The following is an 18,064-nucleotide window of genomic DNA, read 5'->3' on the forward strand; positions in this document are numbered from 1 at the left end:
TATCTACCATTTTGTCATCTGTACGACAATCTAGAGAAGGAACTACAGTGCAGTCTTCCTCTGTGAAACAGCTTTGGAAAAAGGCATTTAGTATTTCGGCCTTTAGTCTGTCATCCCCTGTTTCAGTACCATTTTGGTCACAGTGTGTCTGGACATTTTGTTTTGATCCACCTACCGCTTTGACATAAGACCAAAATTTCTTAGGATTTTCTGCCAAGTCAGTACATAGAACTTTACTTTCGAATTCATTGAACGCCTCTCGCATAGCCCTCCTCACACTACATTTCGCTTCGCGTAATTTTTGTTTGTCTGCAAGGCTTTGGCTATGTTTATGTTTGCTGTTTATGTTTGTTTATGCAAGTTTGCTATTCTCGATACGTAACGTGCACAGAAAGTTATGTTTTATGTTTAACATGTGTGAGACTCTGAAAAAATGAATCTCTTCCAAATTTCGCCACTAATTATATATATGAAGGTCGATAATCAGTTGTGGATTGTGCTTTCCTTTTCATATCTTATTAGTCAACAGAACAAAACAGAATCTCACACGTCAAAAACGTGAAGGAATATGGCATAGTTCACGGAAAAGAACACACATGAAAATGGGAATCATTTGCGAAATGCGTTGTGTAAAATGAAAACACAAGAAAACCGTTACTGATAGCATAATTGTTATTTGTAGACAAAGCCATAAACTATGCTCTAGTATACTAAAATCCTTTTCATAATGCTAAGAAAACGTGTGCACGGAATTGGTTTCAGCACGCACTCTATTTTCCTTCCGAACTGCTCTCGCTTATATCTTCTCGTCGATAACAGTCTTCCTTATAGCCTTTTTATCGTCAACTTTCAAGCCGTTCATTGTTACGACGAAAGAATTTTCGTTCGTTTGGCTGCATAACTAGAGTTTTTGTAATGTAACAACTAAAACGGCTTATGACACTAAATGTAACAATTGTGTTACTAAATGTGACACTTCTGTCACTCAATGTAACTGGGTTTTCTCTTTTGATGCTGTCAATTGTCAGGATGAGCATTCTAAAGCATTCTGTCAGGGTGAAAATATTAAATAAATTAACTTTTCTCTCTTAATAACATGTGGGCAGGGTGGGTTCTTCCTTGGCTCGGGTATGAGGTCGAATGAAACATCATTTTTACATAAGATAACTTTTATTGAAGATTTGTACAACTGTATCTTACGGGATGTTCTGGTTCGGAGAGCGGCAGCTGTGTCGTTGTGAAGTCTTCTGCTGTGGCAGCGGCGCCGGCGGCGGCGGCGGCGGCGTCTGATTACGCGTAGCGGTGTGTATCTCGTGTCGCCGTCTCGCCCAGCTGACCGGAGACGCGCAGCGCGACGTGGCCGGTTTAACTATTGCGAGCGAAGTCGTGCATCGGATGATACCTTGGGTGTGGCGTCCCAGTGTTTCTCTTCTCTAAGCGGCCGCGTGTGTTGTGCGTCGACCAGCGGAGCGGCGCGGCGGGGCAAGGCCAGTGTCCCGAACTCGAACCACGGACTCCCGCTTGCCAGTCTTCGGCTGTCAGGTCTTCATCCCAGCTCACAGGTGACTGCTGAGGTGAGGCCGTCTCCTTCCCGTCCTCACGAGTCACCCGGGTACATAAAAATCAGACTTCAAATACCTTTTAACTTCTGACTTCTGGCGCTGTGGCTGCTGCTTGCTATTCCATTACAGCGGCGGACTTGGTGCGTCTGTGCATGTTGCAGTCTCTTCTTGCATGACGGTCTTCAGCACCGAAACTGACTGAAAACTACTGCTACTCTTCTTTTCTTCCTTCGTCTCTCGTCTTCGTCTCCATTCCCATCTCCGTCTTCGTCTTCGTCCCCGTCTTCATCTGTCTTCATCTCTCGGGCCCACCGCGTCTCGCGTATTTATTCATTTCAGTTCACTGGAGGTGAACGACTTCACGGCCATTGCCTCTTCTGTCACGTTGAAAAGCTTCTCGAAGAATCTTCTTGACCTGGGTCATTGGCTCTTGGAATGTAGGCGGGGGCCTCTGATCGCAAGTGACGACTGAGAAACACGTGAGCCTTTCATTGCCTCTTCCGTCACGTTGAAAAGCTTCTCGAAGAATCTTCTTAACGTCGGTCATTGGCTCTTGGAATGTAGGCGAGGGCCTTTGCTCACATGCGACAACTGAGAAACACGTGAGCCGGTCGGGCGATGCCCTGACGGCTGAATCGACAGCGCCCGCTTATGTGGAACTTGCTGACTTCATGGTCATTGTTTCTTCTGTTCTGCTGTTCTGCCCACTGAATGCGAGTATGTAACTCTCTAAACTAAACCAAGTTTTCCATTTATATTCTAATTTCTAGTTCACTTTGATTTCACTAATTTATTTACTTAAGTACCACTCAACATTCCTCCACCTTTCGGAGAAATTCGCCCTCGAATTTACCACTCAACATTCCCCCACTCTTCACACGGAAAAAGCACAAGCACTGAAAACTCCCGACTTAGAAGATTACACACGCTTCACATTAAGTATGTGGAAAATACTTTATCACTTTACAAAAGCACTGTACGGTCATGAATCACATAGTTCTTACATAAATGGTTGTAATAAGTGTAACAAATCTTGATGACAATGAATAAACAAAAAATAGATTTTGCGCTTAGAAAATTACAGAGCAACAGCTGTTTAATCTAGTCTATACTAATGCAAGAATATCTATTCTACAGTATTGTTTATGTTAACAAGAGACTGTTTAATAAAGAATGAAGTACAATAAACAAAATTAATACACTAATGCTCAAAAGTAACTGCTGAAGTACACCAGTTAAGAGTGTGGCATCCAGTTAACAGGGATTTGATGAAGTGGTATATTATTATTTGGCTTATTGTTTCGTCGTAAATAAAAGAAAACTGTACAAAGCAGAAACACCAACACAAAGGTTTCCAGATATACCCGTTCCTAAATTTATACTTTTAGTTTTGTGTTCACTTTTTAACTTTAAAACATGTTGCATCATAACATTGGCATCAATTTTGCCTTGCTGTGAGTTTATGACATATCTAATGACTTCAGAAGGGAACTGTCAACGGAGTCATTGCGGTAGGATAGGTTTGGTGTAGGAAATGCTTTGCATGGCGTTTTCTGAAAAAAGCAAACAACATGGTTATGAACCTACCAACCTAGTATAAACAAAAACAAAGAAAAGAAGGAATACATTGTTAACTACAAGATCTACATGTTTCTACGTTCAACTTTTCTTTCTTCAAAAATAAACCATTATAATTTATTAATTATTTACATTTGTATACTGTCCACAGTCTACTAAGATTCAACTAGGACATTCGCACCCTTGAACGAAGATTGTATGGTGCCCCGTCTGTATGTTGTGCTGGCGTGGCCACTCTTCTTCCTCTTCGGGAACTTCCTCCACCCTTCGGAAAAGCAGATACTATTGTTGAAGGAATTACATCTGGAGCGCCCTTAAAAGGTTTTAAACGACTTGCATGGACAATGGTAGTTCGGGTGGGCAGTTGCAATTTAACGTTGACTGGTGACGTGATCTCAATAATTTGATAAGGACCTCTGTAGTTTGTTACAAATTTCTTCGTTTTTCCTTTCGCTATGTAAGGAGTTGAAAGCATAACCCACTGCCCGATTTTGTAATTTGGATATTTAGCTTGGATATTACCTAATCTTTCCTGTCGTTCCAAAGCCTTTGTATTAGATTTTTGAACCTTTTTCCATACATCCTTCATCATTCGACTGAAATCTCTTACTGTTTCTCCGACTTTTCCGTTTTTCTGCCTGATTACATCAAAAGGGGACGGCATTTTTTTCCCATAGACCACTTCATACGGTGACATGCCAGTTGCTTCATGCGTTTTGGCGTTGTATACCGACACGATTATTGGTAAATACGTATCCCAATTAGAATGTTGTTCGTTAATATAATAACTAAGCATCTTGCCAATTGTCCGATGAACTCTTTCTGTGCGCCCGTTGCACTGAGGGTGTAACTGAGTTGTGCGTAATTTGCGTATTTTTAATAAGTGGCATAGCTGTTTCATTAATTCAGACATAAAATTAGATCCCTGATCTGTGATAACAGCTTCAGGTACGCCAAATTTAAGTATCCAGTTGTTAACTAAAGCTTGGGCAACTGTATTTGCTTGCTGATCTGGGAGACTCACCATAGCTAGGTAGCGTGAAAAGTGATCGATAATTGTAAGAACATACTTATTACCAGCAGGTGTTTTATGAAATGGCCCATAGAGATCCACTCCGCAGATTTGAAATGGACATGAAGCCTCGGGAAGCCTCTGTAAGGGTATTTTTGAACGACAAAGTTCAGCTCGTTGTGCGCACGCAATGCAATTACGAACGTACTGCGCAACATCCTGCTTTCTGGTTTGCCACCAAAATCGCTCTGCTACTCGTCTTTCGGTTGTCCGCTGTCCACCGTGTCCTGCAAGGATATGATCGTGGGCCTCTGCCATTATTTCTTGTCTAAGGTGTTGGGGAACAACAATTCGCGGTCCAAGTTTTGTTTTACGGCATAATACACCATCTTCAAAGGAAAATTGTTTTTGAGCTGCGTATTTTTTACATTCTGTATCCTCATCTTGTGCCTTTCTCCAGTCCTCAGTATCTCGGCCTGTTGCTTCCAAAAGTGCTATTTTCCGACTTAGGCAATCTGCATTCGTGTGTTTTTTGCCTGGTTTATGGATAACTTCGAAATCCATTTCGGAAAGACATAGGGCCCAACGGGTAAGACGACTAGATGGATCCTTTAATCCAAGCAACCATTTTAAAGCTGCGTGGACTGTAATAACCTTGAATTTTCTACCATACAAGTAGCATTTAAAGTATTTGATACCATAAATAACACTTAACAATTCTTTCTCCGTTGTTGAATAATTTCTTTCTGCCGTTGTTAGTTGTCTCGAAGCACAGGCTATGGGGTGTTCCGCGCCATTAACATTCTGACTCAAAACAACTCCTACTGAATGACCACTTGCGTCACAGGATAAAATAAATTCTTTATTATAATCTGGGTAGGCTCATACTGGACTGTGTGTTAACTTATCTTTAAGGGTTTGAAATGCAGATTCACAATCTTCAGACCAATGAAATTTTGCACCCTTTTTCAATAATTGGGTTAAGGGTCGGGCAATTTCAGCAAAATTTTGAACATATTTTCGGTAATACGATGCGAGACCAATGAAACTTTGTACTTCCTTAACGCGTTGTGGTGTTGGGAAGTCCTTAACTGCCGAAATTAATCGAGGATCTGTTTTAATTCCTTTTTCACTAATGACATGCCCTAGGTATGTAACCTCTGTCAATGCAAAACTACATTTTTCCATATTTAATGTTAATTTAGCTTTTCTAAGTCTCTGAAAAAAATTACGCAGACGCACAGCATGTTCATTAATGTCTCTGGAGAATACAATAATATCGTCTAGATATACACAACATTGCTGAGTTTTGAGTCCTCGCAATACTCCATCGAGTAGTCTTTGAAAAGTTGCTGGTGCATTTTTCAAACCGAAAGGCATTCTTTTAAATTGCCAGTGGCCTCCAGGGGTAGAAAATGCTGTTTTATGCCTATCTTCAGGTGCAACTTCCAACTGATGATATCCGCTACGTAAATCGATTGTTGAAAAGTATTTACTGTTACCCAAACTGTCAATGATATCTGTAATGTTTGGAAGAGGATAAACATCTGAGATAGTTTGTTTGTTAAGGTGTCTGTAGTCACAACAAAATCTATATCGTTTCGTACCGTCTATAATTCCATCTTTTAGATGCTGTTCTAAAAATTCATCCAGTACTGGCTTTAAGTGATGCGCAACTCTATAAGGCTTCCTATAAACTAGGGGGCTATTTCCTGTTGGGATCCTATGCTGTGTGATGTCTGTTGCTGGCAATGGACCTTCTGCATTAAATAAATCTTGGAACTCAACTAAAACTGCTTCTATCGTGTCTCTATCCCTTCCTTTCAAATGCTCAATCTTCTGGCGCAATGCGGTTTTATAAGCGTCTGGTTTCTGACCATCAGTAATATCTGACCAAATGAAATCTTCTTCTTCAAAAGTACTGACTGTAGCCACTAATATTCCCTTATGCAACTCTTTGACCTCCACTCCGAAATTGTCAATAAGTACCGGTACTTTTCTTTCTCCCTCAACGTCTTGAACCCGTACAACACTCCTACGTACAAAACAATGTGATACATCTAATTCCTCATTTTCCTCTAAAGGCTCTATTAGACACACTGTATCTGTAGGTACTTCGTGGTCAACGGTCATCCAGAGAAGTTTTCCTGAGCCAGATGGTATCTGATCCCGCGAATCAACCTTCAAGGACGTTGCACGCAGTATAGTTGATTTCGCCTTCCGGTTAGGGAAATCTTGCGGTAGAGGGCCCTTTGCAGCGGTGTCACCTAGCTGAAACACTATTCCGCTAAGTTCTACAGTTTGCTGTCTGAGGTCGATTTTAGCGTGATGTTTATTCAGGAAATCCAACCCTAGGATCGTGTCGTACCCGTCAGTTACCTTTGTTACCACTTCTACATCTTCCTGAAATTGTACACCGTGAATATAGAAAATCAGTGATGTACATCCTAATGACTTAACTGTACCTCCTCCTACTCCACTCAATCTATACCTTGGAGGGTCATATTTCTTTTCTCCAATACATTCATTACTTACTATTGATACGTTTGCGCCTGTATCCACCAGTATCCTTGCCTCTTTATCCTGTATGGTAGCAGATAACCAGCATTCCGCCTTCACATTCGCCTTAATGGCATGAAATTTTATTGGGAACGCCTGGCGGCGGCTCCGACATTCCCGTTTGAGTTTAACTGATTTCTATTTCCAAAAACTTTCTTAGACCTGCATTCCTTGAAAGTGTGACCTATTCTTTGACAATTAGTGCATTGAGGTTGTCTGCAGTTTTTTGCTATATGTCCCTGTCGATCGCACCTAAAACATCGTAATCCTGCTGAAAATATATTTCGCTTCTCCTTGTATCTGGTGGCAATGTTAATTTCTTCAAAAGCTGTCGCCACAGATACAGCTTCTGCTAAATTTTTAGGAAACTCTGCCCTGACACGACGGGACGTTTCAGGAGGTAACCCACGTAAAAATGTATCCAGAGCTCTATCTTCTGCCTCTTGTAAAATAACCTTATTTGCTTCATCACTAGTTGTCAACTGATAGGTGTTAATATTAACTTTTCTAATCCTATCTACAAAGCTTTCTAACGACTCGTTTTGCCTCTGAGTGATAGTGTTTAATTTTTCCCTATAAAATCTACAGCTGTTCTGTTTTTGAAAACGTTTAAGCAATCCTTTCTTCAATTCCTCAAATGTTGGAGCATTCCGTAATTCTTCATGGTATAAGACGTGTGCTTTAGCCTCTCCTGTCAATCTTAACTTTGTCATTTGTAAGAGCTGTTCATCTGACCATGATCCTAACTTTGCAGCTGCTACTAAATCATCAAAAAAGGCTGTTATGTCCTCGCCAGGTTTACCTGAAAAAGGAGTTACTAAGGCTGCTGCTGAGGAATCTAGGGTGGGAGGGATTGAACTGGTTTGCCTAACCTCATTCAACTGTTTAAATAATGCATTATTATCATTTTTAAGCTGTGCTATTTGATTAACTAAGCTCTGAATAGCTTCATCAGTAGAAACCGCTTGTGGTGCTGACTCTGACTTTGTACGATTTGGTGTCATCATTTTACAAACTGTTAGTTACACAATCTTCCTATACTGAATTTAAAAGATGTTTCAATATTTTCGACAAACTCTTAAAATTATGAGAGAAAATACACTTCTAAATAAAGAAAATATTACGACTGCTAAGCAAACCTCTATCCTTTCACACATTAAACAATACTAACTGTGGACCTTCAGTGACTGTCATTCACACCTCATATTGGGCCAAGGGTTTTTTCTCTGACACCAAATGTAACAACTAGAACGGCTTCTGACACCCAAATGTAACAATTGTGTTACTAAATGTGACACTTCTGTCACTCAATGTAACTGGGTTTTCTCTTTTGATGCTGTCAATTGTCAGGATGAGCATTCTAAAGCATTCTGTCAGGGTGAAAATATTAAATAAATTAACTTTTCTCTCTTAATAACATGTGGGCAGGGTGGGTTCTTCCTTGGCTCGGGTATGAGGTCGAATGAAACATCATTTTTACATAAGATAACTGTTATTGAAGATTTGTACAACTGTATCTTACGGGATGTTCTGGTTCGGAGAGCGGCAGCTGTGTCGTTGTGAAGTCTTCTGCTGTGGCAGCGGCGCCGGCGGCGGCGGCGGCGGCGTCTGATTACGCGTAGCGGTGTGTATCTCGTGTCGCCGTCTCGCCCAGCTGACCGGAGACGCGCAGCGCGACGTGGCCGGTTTAACTATTGCGAGCGAAGTCGTGCATCGGATGATACCTTGGGTGTGGCGTCCCAGTGTTTCTCTTCTCTAAGCGGCCGCGTGTGTTGTGCGTCGACCAGCGGAGCGGCGCGGCGGGGCAAGGCCAGTGTCCCGAACTCGAACCACGGACTCCCGCTTGCCAGTCTTCGGCTGTCAGGTCTTCATCCCAGCTCACAGGTGACTGCTGAGGTGAGGCCGTCTCCTTCCCGTCCTCACGAGTCACCCGGGTACGTAAAAATCAGACTTCAAATACCTTTTAGTAACTGTAACTGTAACTACAATCATTTCAGATCAGTCTTTCCTCTTACCTATTTACCTATCTTCTCATAATGTTCTTTATACCTTGCATATAGTTTTTATATCTCAATGGACCATCCTCCATTTCCGAATGCTTCACAAAAGTATTGACTACATCTTAGTGTCATATGTTAGACTAGGAAGAACTGGGTGGTTGCAAACTTTCTGATCCAGAGTCAGATATAATCTACATTTGCCACATTATAATGTGGCATTATATTTCTTAAATGAATTTGAAGTTATTTTTATCGTTTTTTTATTTTACGTATGATCCGGTTGCTGATTCTACATAAATATGGCGATATGTTCAGTAATGTTGTTAATAATGTTCATTATTCACTCACTCAAGTTTTCTAAGTATACTTTTTCTGGTTTATTTATATATACAAACATCAAACTGTAGAACCCAAAAAAAATATTAAAATACCGCCAATTTGTTGGGGGAAAAAAATCACAAAGGGAATCCCATAAGGTTCAGTTTTGGGTCTACTGCTATTCAATATATATGTGAATGATCTTCCACTTAACATTCAACTCGCAAAATTGGTACTTTCTGCTGACCATAGTAGTATTACAATAAAGATCAGTAGACAGAAAGCAACGGAAGGGTTTGTGAATGATATTATCCAGCGCATTATTAAGCCCATTCTCTGAAATGGTTCACTACAACAAATAGAGTCTTACTAACAATTGATGTAGCACATGAGCAGTAGTCAGTAAATATGATAGATTGCTTCAGATTTTTAGGTTTACACATTGATGAAAACTTAGACTGGAAGAAGCAGGTTACTGAGCTCCTCAGACAATTAAGTTCCGCTACTCTTACTCTTCGTACAACCGTTAATCTTGGAAATAAACTATCAACTCCTGACATATTGTCCATATTTCCACCCAATAATGCTGTACAAAGTAATTTTCTGGGATAGCTCATCGCCTAGAAGGAAAGTGGTGATTGCAGGAAAGCGAGAAAAAAGAATAAAATGTGGTGTGCACACACAGGCGTCATGTAGATGCCTCTTCAAGGGGCTAGGAATATAACCTGCGCTGTCACAAAACATTTATTCACTAATGAAATTTGTCATTAAAAATCTATCATAGTTTGAGAAAAATAGTGATTCACACGCGACAGCGGAATAAAAGGGCCGCTGCTGAATACAACAAACCTGTGTCGCAGGTCCTCTAAACGCCAAAAGCCTGTGCGGTAAAGTCGTTTGACTATACACAACGTTACCACAGGAGACCACTAGAGAACATTACTCACTATGGCAGTCCGTCCAGGTGTAAAATAATACCGCTATAGAACAAACATTGGAAAACACGTTATTACAGATCAGCCAATCCCTAAAGCTTGTAAATTAAACTTCATTACAATAAGTGACACTTCAGAAGTCTTACCACATACATTAAATGACGAATTGTTGTTCGTGACACGAATTTGAAGCCAGTGTTAAGCAAACAAAGCATGCGTGTCTGATTGATATTCGACTAGGCCTAAAGAGACGTAAAATATCGAAGTGTTTACCGGTATAATTTTACAAGGCCGGTTGTCTGAAACTGGAAGCAAATGCCGACACGTTCAGCACTGCACCAGGAACCCTATTACGCTTATATAGCACCCACCTGTGAAGTAACCGCGAAAGGTTATGTAATAAAGTGCAGTACACAAGTGTGAAAGGCCATGAATTACAGTTGTGGTGATGGACAGAGAGTAGAAACCAGTACCTGTATGAATTTTTAACAAAGCACAATCAGATGTCAGACAGCAAATATTTTCAGCAATAGCTTGATACTGGAATCTGGATCGACGTTACAAATGATTGTTGTCTGACAAATATTCAAATCCGGCACCTTTCGCTGTTATCTTATAGCTATGTGCACGTGTTCGGCTAGAGGTTTGTAACGAATACTTCTGTGCTGCCTGGGACTCCAACGCCGTGCATATCGTCATTATTGACCCCACATGAAGAGGTGACAACTATCTAACTCTCTTCCACTAGTAGTTACGATTGCGTCTTTCGTAGTCTCCAAGAGGAGGTTGGTATCGTGAAGAGATGACGAAAGGATGGGACAGTGTCATCTTGCAGGGGAATGGGAGCTAGAATCGCAGTCCAGTGGCAATATCTTCAAAATCCCGAGGCCACGTACAATAAGAAATGAAGGTCCTATGATATTACATGACGACTGGTTAGTGAACTAAAATAACATTATTAGTGTAAGAAAATATACTAGAGACAGAGTTTCTGTGAGCAGAGACTTCCGAGTCTGGCAGCCGAAGTTAATCCAAGTCTGTTCCAGTCGGTGGCGCACGGACACGTCTAATGTTGATTTAGAACCACGTCACAGGCCTGCGTACTTTACTTGGCGTTACTGGAGGTGAAGAGGGTATGTTTGTGGCTGTTAAAAACTGGTACATCCACCGGGAATCGACGAACTCCTTAGTTATTACAAGCTAGCCTTTGTCCAACCAGTCACCGAATTCCACATGTGTTAACATTATGTTTTTGTCATAATGGGGTACGCAGCACACAGTACGAGAAGTATGACTTTCACTTGAGCTATGGTGGTGAATAACGTATTCGTGGTTTAGTAGCCAACTTCATGCAGTGCGGACACAAAGCCGTAATATCAAACACATCCTTTTCCTTCTTGTTTTACGCCGTATTCCGCCTGTCTGCTAAGGGAATCAGTCTGACAGACGGTCTGAGACAGTTTCGGTCATTTTCTAACAAGTCTGTAACTGAAAAATCTTGCGGAAACTGGTTTGTGAAATGGCTCGTGCGTGTCTCTCATGGTAAGACCAATTTCAGCGACCGCTTGACACGAACTGGGGTCCGACCAAGCGATCGCGTCGCATCGGGCATAGACCGTACGATGTCCAGCGGACTTTTCTGTGCTCAAATTAGCAAGTATAACATTATGTAATGTTGCATATGATATAATTCTATGTTTCAGCATACTCCCCGGTGATTTTTATGGCGTATTGCTATAAATGAATTTACCTACGTTCGTACTTTGCTCAAGTTTCTAGTATAGCTCGTACTATGACAAATGAATATTCCTAATTTTTAACGTTTATCCATTAGAAAAGGGAGTCTAAAACGGAGTGTCACATTTGTCACATTGTGTTCAGTTTTTGTCCAACGAAAATGCGAAAGCAGTGGAAGCAATTCGAAACACCTGTGCCATATAGGAAGCGAGTGCTACCGAGAAAGTCAAGTTGCATCGTTGCAGGTAATGATCGTTTTGAGATATATTAATCGTCACATTCAGGATGACAAATAGGTTTTGCTGAAGGACGTTTCTGTGATTTACTGCTATGATCAATGACAGTGTATCCGATAAACGGAAAGTGTGACATCCGATGTCTCTTTTAGTATCGAAAAGCCACGATCAAGCTCCAGTTAGACTGAAGGCCTACGAAGCAGAGAGATTTGTACGCGACGTGATACATGTTGACCCGAAAGAGCTGCTAGGTATCCACTTATCTAACGTCTCCAGCATTGTATGTCTGAAGTTCACTGACAATGAGGTCTGCGACAAACTTCTCAGACGCTCGACGGAAGGTTATAGGTTCTGCCACTCTGACGGAAACTTGGGTATTGTAACGCTAGAAGGTACTGTACTGGGAATACAAAATGTGATCGTGTTTGAGCTTCCATTTGAAGTTCCAGTGGATTTGGCCACCCTGGCTCTTCGACCCTATGACACAGTCCTCGGCCATACGGCCGAAAAATGAAACACCTTCGAAACTTACCCTGTTCTTAACGGGGTGCGACAGGTCCGTATTAAATTGCACCGCCATATACCTTCGTATCTCACGACCGCTGGCTGCCTTGCGATAATTATTTAAGACGGTCAGCCGAGTACCTGCTCCGGATGTGGACAGGTAGGACACGTGCATACCGAATGCCTGCAATGCCGTCTCGTACATACGCTCTCTGCCGGTCAGATTCGACCGTCGATAGCGACCCCTATGCCGATTACGTACGTTGTGGCGACGAGACGGGAGACGCCAGATGTCTATGACTACCCTTCTGTATTGGTGCAACCCTTGGGGGCCCCTGCAACAGTACCGGAGGGGCCTTCAGCGTCTTCCAGCGCCGATGCTTCTATTGGCCTCTCGTCGAGCCCAGGCGCACCGCTACAACGACAAGCCGGCGGTGAGGTGGAATTTGAAGAACAGGATGCCGCGTCCACCCCCTGCCCTACGCCGGACACAGTGGCGAGACAGCGTAAACAGAAAGCACCGAAGCGCCATCAGAAACGGTGTATAACGACCGACGTAGTAGAACGGCCCGAGGCGGCAACGATGGATGATGAGGTGCGTCAGCCGATAAACCGATCCGACACAGCCGGCACTAATGTATCACACGGTTCGACGTCTTCTCCCGCTACCGCTGAGTCTGCGCATATTGGGGATGCCGGAGATCACCGAAGCCCCGATCCCAGGGGTACACCCACCACTATGTCTGCCTCTCGAGATCCAGTGGTATCGATCTCCCTGGGAGACTGGGTGCAGGAGATGGAGATGCAGGATGCGTTTCAGGACCCTGACGATACACCGATGCCGTTGGCAGCGTCTACGTTGACAGTGACAGTTGCCTAGCCCGGCATGACCCATAACCGTCGCTTCCTATCTGCCCTGAAGACGCTGCACACCACGGCTACTGCCCATCTGTAATACCAGGACAGCCTTCGTTACTTAATGGAACAGGCATACCGCCTCGCCACGATAAATGTCAACGGCATTACTCCTACTCTCAAAAACCGAATGCTGCAAGATACGTAACGTGCTGCGGATCTGGATGTTTTTTTCCTTCAAAAAGTCCGATCAGGACTCTGTATCGATCTCTACGGTTATGACTCCTACGCCATGCCTTCAGATGCAGGCGGGGGAGGTACGGCTATTCTGCTGACGCCACTGATGTATCCAATTTACCGTCGGCCAGTGGGGTCGCACTCACGGTTGGTACAGTTCGTCTGGTGGACCTGTATGCTCCTTCCTGCACCGACAGAAGGAGAGAACGCCGCACCTTTTTTGACGAAGACATAGCACTGCTACCACTTGGTAGTCGGCGGGGATATCAATTGTGTGCTGAGACCATCCGACCAGATGCCGCACTATACCACCTGCCCAGCACTTCAGGCGCTTGTATAGGACTTGGCTTTGTCTGACACTTGGGTCGTCCAACACTGCGACCGAAAGGCATACACCTACTTTACTAGTCATTCCGCGAGCCGTTTGGATCGAGTCTACGTCACACGCGGACTGGGATCGGCAGTTGTCAACGCTGAGATGTGACCGGCAGCGTTCACGGACTACCTAGCTCATGTGTATACCCTCACTCTCCTCCGCTAACGCGTCAGACGAAGTACACGTGCATGGCGCCTCAATGTGGCCCTTCTTCATGAGGTAAACTGCAGACTCGAAGTTGAGTCCACGTGGAGCAGATGCCGCCGGTGATTACCCGCCTACGGTTCCGTACTTCAGTGGTGGTTACGGTGTGGCAAACCCGCCCTTTGCCACACATTAGCTCGCTATGGACGAGATAGATCGCGCTGTTATACCGCGACCACTGATTTCTACCACACTGCCATACGTGAACTGGCTGTGCAACCGCCGTCGCCGGAACGACAATCGGCAGAACACCACGTCAAGGCACAGTTGCTACGTATCACAGCCGTACGTGCGGGTGCGAGCAGGACAACTGATGATGTTAGTGGAGAACAACCTTCCCTACACCATATCATTCAAGAAAGTAGAAGACGCAAGAGGCAGATGATTACGAAGGTCGAGACGGAGGATGGATGACGAGCTGAAACGCAAATGGATACTGTCCGAGCGTTCACACAGTGCATGGGGGCTTAATTAAATAGTTTGAAAATAATTTTTAAATTTTTAGTAGCTGTATGTCCGATTACGCTGTTTCGTAAACGGTTGGCCCTGACTAGTATTTGTACGCAATCTGACTGCATAGAATAACAACAAACAATGAAAGAAAATTTTCGTTAACACAGTTAATTAATTAAGTCCCCAGCAACTATAAAACCTACTAAACCAAAGCACAAGTGTAGTTGTTCTGTGTGTGGGAGTGTGACTCAACGTACACATCTGGCACGGTTCTTCTTCAATAAGACAAGAAATTTCAAATACCATTTATACTGAAGTGATAAGAAAATAGAAATACTATGATTGCTCAAGAAAACCAGGATTACACTCTAATACAAGAACACAAGCCAGATGCTTTGTTGACTGAACCTGTAATGACGCATTATTTAGGACACTGAAATAATGAAAAAAAAGAAAAGTAGTTTGTTACCTTAATTTATATTGATGGAAAGCACTCTAATCATTACAATCTCTCCACACCGACTCGTTACTATCACATCTCAACCAGAACTCTCCAATATCACAGCTCAGCAAGCACTGCCTACAAACACATCTCAACAAACACTCTACTACGAGCTCTCCCCAAGAACTGACTACCACGAGTCCCCGACAGGCACTGACTACTACGAGCTCTCCCCAAGCACTCCGTGGAGGCGGCTGAATAATACTCTTTGGCGCAATCTCTGGCGCTGTGGCTCAGTGTAGCCACCTTTCATATGCCCCTCCACCACGGGCCAGAATTTGATGGTATTTTTGCCAGCATTGGTGGTGAAAATACCACCAAATTCGTCCAGAAAAATACAGACAAAAATAAAAGATAATATTAATACCTAAATATCACATAATTAGTTAAAATTTTGGCTTTGCACTGACCTTTCCATAACGTAATATATGAAATGCAGTAAGCGATACCAATTCTTTCATACATGTGACTTTACATAATAGTTTACACAATACACAAAAAATCAGTTTATACAAATGTTCACATAACATGCTTTCCATGATTAGTTCCAGTAGTAGCACCCAGCGATGGTCAACAGGTGCCAATACCAACAAGTGACATCATTTTAGTAAAAGCAGTTTCATCAGTGGCACCCAGCAATGTTGAGTAGGTGCAGACAGCAAGAAGTATCATCATTTCAGTAGAAACAGTCCATCAGTGGCACCCAGTAATGTTGAGCAGGTGCAGACACCAACAAGTGACAACATTTCAGTAGAAGCAGTCCATCAGTGGCACCCAGCAATGTTGAGTAGGTGCAGACAGCAAGAAGTAACATCATTTCAGTAGAAACAGTTCCAACAGTGGCACCCAGCAATGCTGAGTAGGTGCAGACAGCAAGAAGTAACATCATTTCAGTAGAAGCAGTTCCAACAGTGGCACTCAGTAGTGTTGAGCAGGTACACACAGCAACAAGTCACATTATTTCAGTAAGAAAACAGTCCATCAGTGGCACCCAGTAATGCTGAGCAGGTACACACAGCAACAAGTGACATTATTTCAGTAGAAGCAGTTCATCAGTGGCACCCAGTAATGTTGAGCAGGTACACACAGCAACAAGTCACATTTCTCAGCAGAAGCAGTTCCATTAGTGGCACCCAGCAATGTTGAACAGGTGCTGACACCAACAAGTGACGTCATTTCAGTAGAAGCAGTTCATCAGTGGCACCCAGTAAAGTTGAGCAGGTACACACAGCAACAAGTCACATTTCTCAGCAGAAGCAGTTCCATTAGTGGCACCCAGCAATGTTGAACAGGTGCAGACACCAATAAGTAACATCATTTCAATAGAAGCAGTTCATCAGTGGCACCCAGTAATGATGAGCAGGTCCAGAGAGCAGTCCATGATATTCACTATCACTGATCACACTGTTCATCAGAGTTTATAAGCAGAAATTAACATGTCCTAGTGGCACCAATCATGTAGAAAAAGTACAAGTAACAGTCCATAATATTCACTATCACTAATCAGACAGTTCAGGCATGAACAATAGTTTGAATCCACATACAAATGCTTTTACACTAAACATACAAATCATAACAAACACACAAATGATGTCAGATAATTGTCATATAACTATTACAAATACACAAATATCAGTAAACCTATAATATTTATGGGTGTCAGTGCAAGCCACTACAGACAAATAAAATAATATTTAGGAGATAGGTGGGTAGGATTAGGAAAGGAAAACACACAAAACACACTCACTCATCTTTCATCCACATTAAGTACTATTGTGTAATTGAATAGTGTTAACTGTGTAAGTGTAAATCTGTCAAAATTTGATGTTCATCATGTGTATCAAGTAGTAGTGGCAGCAATGTATAATAGTCAATAATAGTTAAATCAATGTCATAGTCATCATGTCAAGATCAATGTTTGCCAAGCCAGATCAAATGTACTGTTGCTGAACAACTGTCAGTGAGCCAAGATATGCAAATACTTCCTCTCTCCAAAAAAAAAAGTATATACTGCTTATTGATTTAACAAAGTGTGTGTGTCGGCAATCTTCTTTCCACTTTAGTGTTCTAGTCTGCTATCTTCATCCTCCTTGTTCCATATAGACCAACAAAAAAAAATATGCTCCTCACTTACTTTACTTCTTATACACCAAAACTTCAATAATCATCAGCATCACATAATCTCAATACTTCAATAATACCTCTTACATCGATACATATAAACCTTATCATTAATAGCATTTACCTTACCTCTTGTCCACAAAAACTCCAATAATCATCAACTTCATATAATCTCAATACCTCAATAATACCTCTTCAATACGTCGATACATATAAACCTTACTGCCAATATCATTTCACTTCCATAACAACTCTTTCCTCTAGTCAGTCTCCTCGAACAAGTACAGATAAAATCCTAATGCAAACCTCATCATCCCATACAATCCGAAGACACACTGTCAACACACAACCTCTGTGTAATCCATCTGACCCAAATCTTCTACTCATTATGAATTATAAACAAAGAAATGCATACATGACCTCTAACAGACTTAGTTCGAATAACTCTCCGTAATTAAGTACGATTACGTAGTGTGAATGATCATAATATTTCACAGTGTGTACACCACTTCAAGAATTATGGCAAACAGAAGCAAACATGTGGAGTATTTCTTGTGTCAAGTGTCACTTCCTATTTCAATTGCTCACGAAAAATGCAGTGTAATAACTGTCAATGGTCTAAACCTAGTTATGGTATGTCATGTCGTTAGCTTCCTTCCTATTAGCATACATTTATACAGCTTCCATAAAACCTCCAGCTCATGTGACTTCTATGAAGTTTCTTGTACTAATGTTGTTCGTCGAATTATAGCAGTTCATTTTCTTATCTTAAAAAATATAAGGCACTGAGCGTAAGCAAAACATGCAATAGCGAGTAAATATACCAGTAGAGAACAGAATATCAACAAGTGGATGCAGCACAATTCTTACAACGA

Source organism: Schistocerca serialis, chromosome 3, assembly GCF_023864345.2.
Source record: "Schistocerca serialis cubense isolate TAMUIC-IGC-003099 chromosome 3, iqSchSeri2.2, whole genome shotgun sequence".
NCBI lineage: Eukaryota > Metazoa > Arthropoda > Insecta > Orthoptera > Acrididae > Schistocerca > Schistocerca serialis.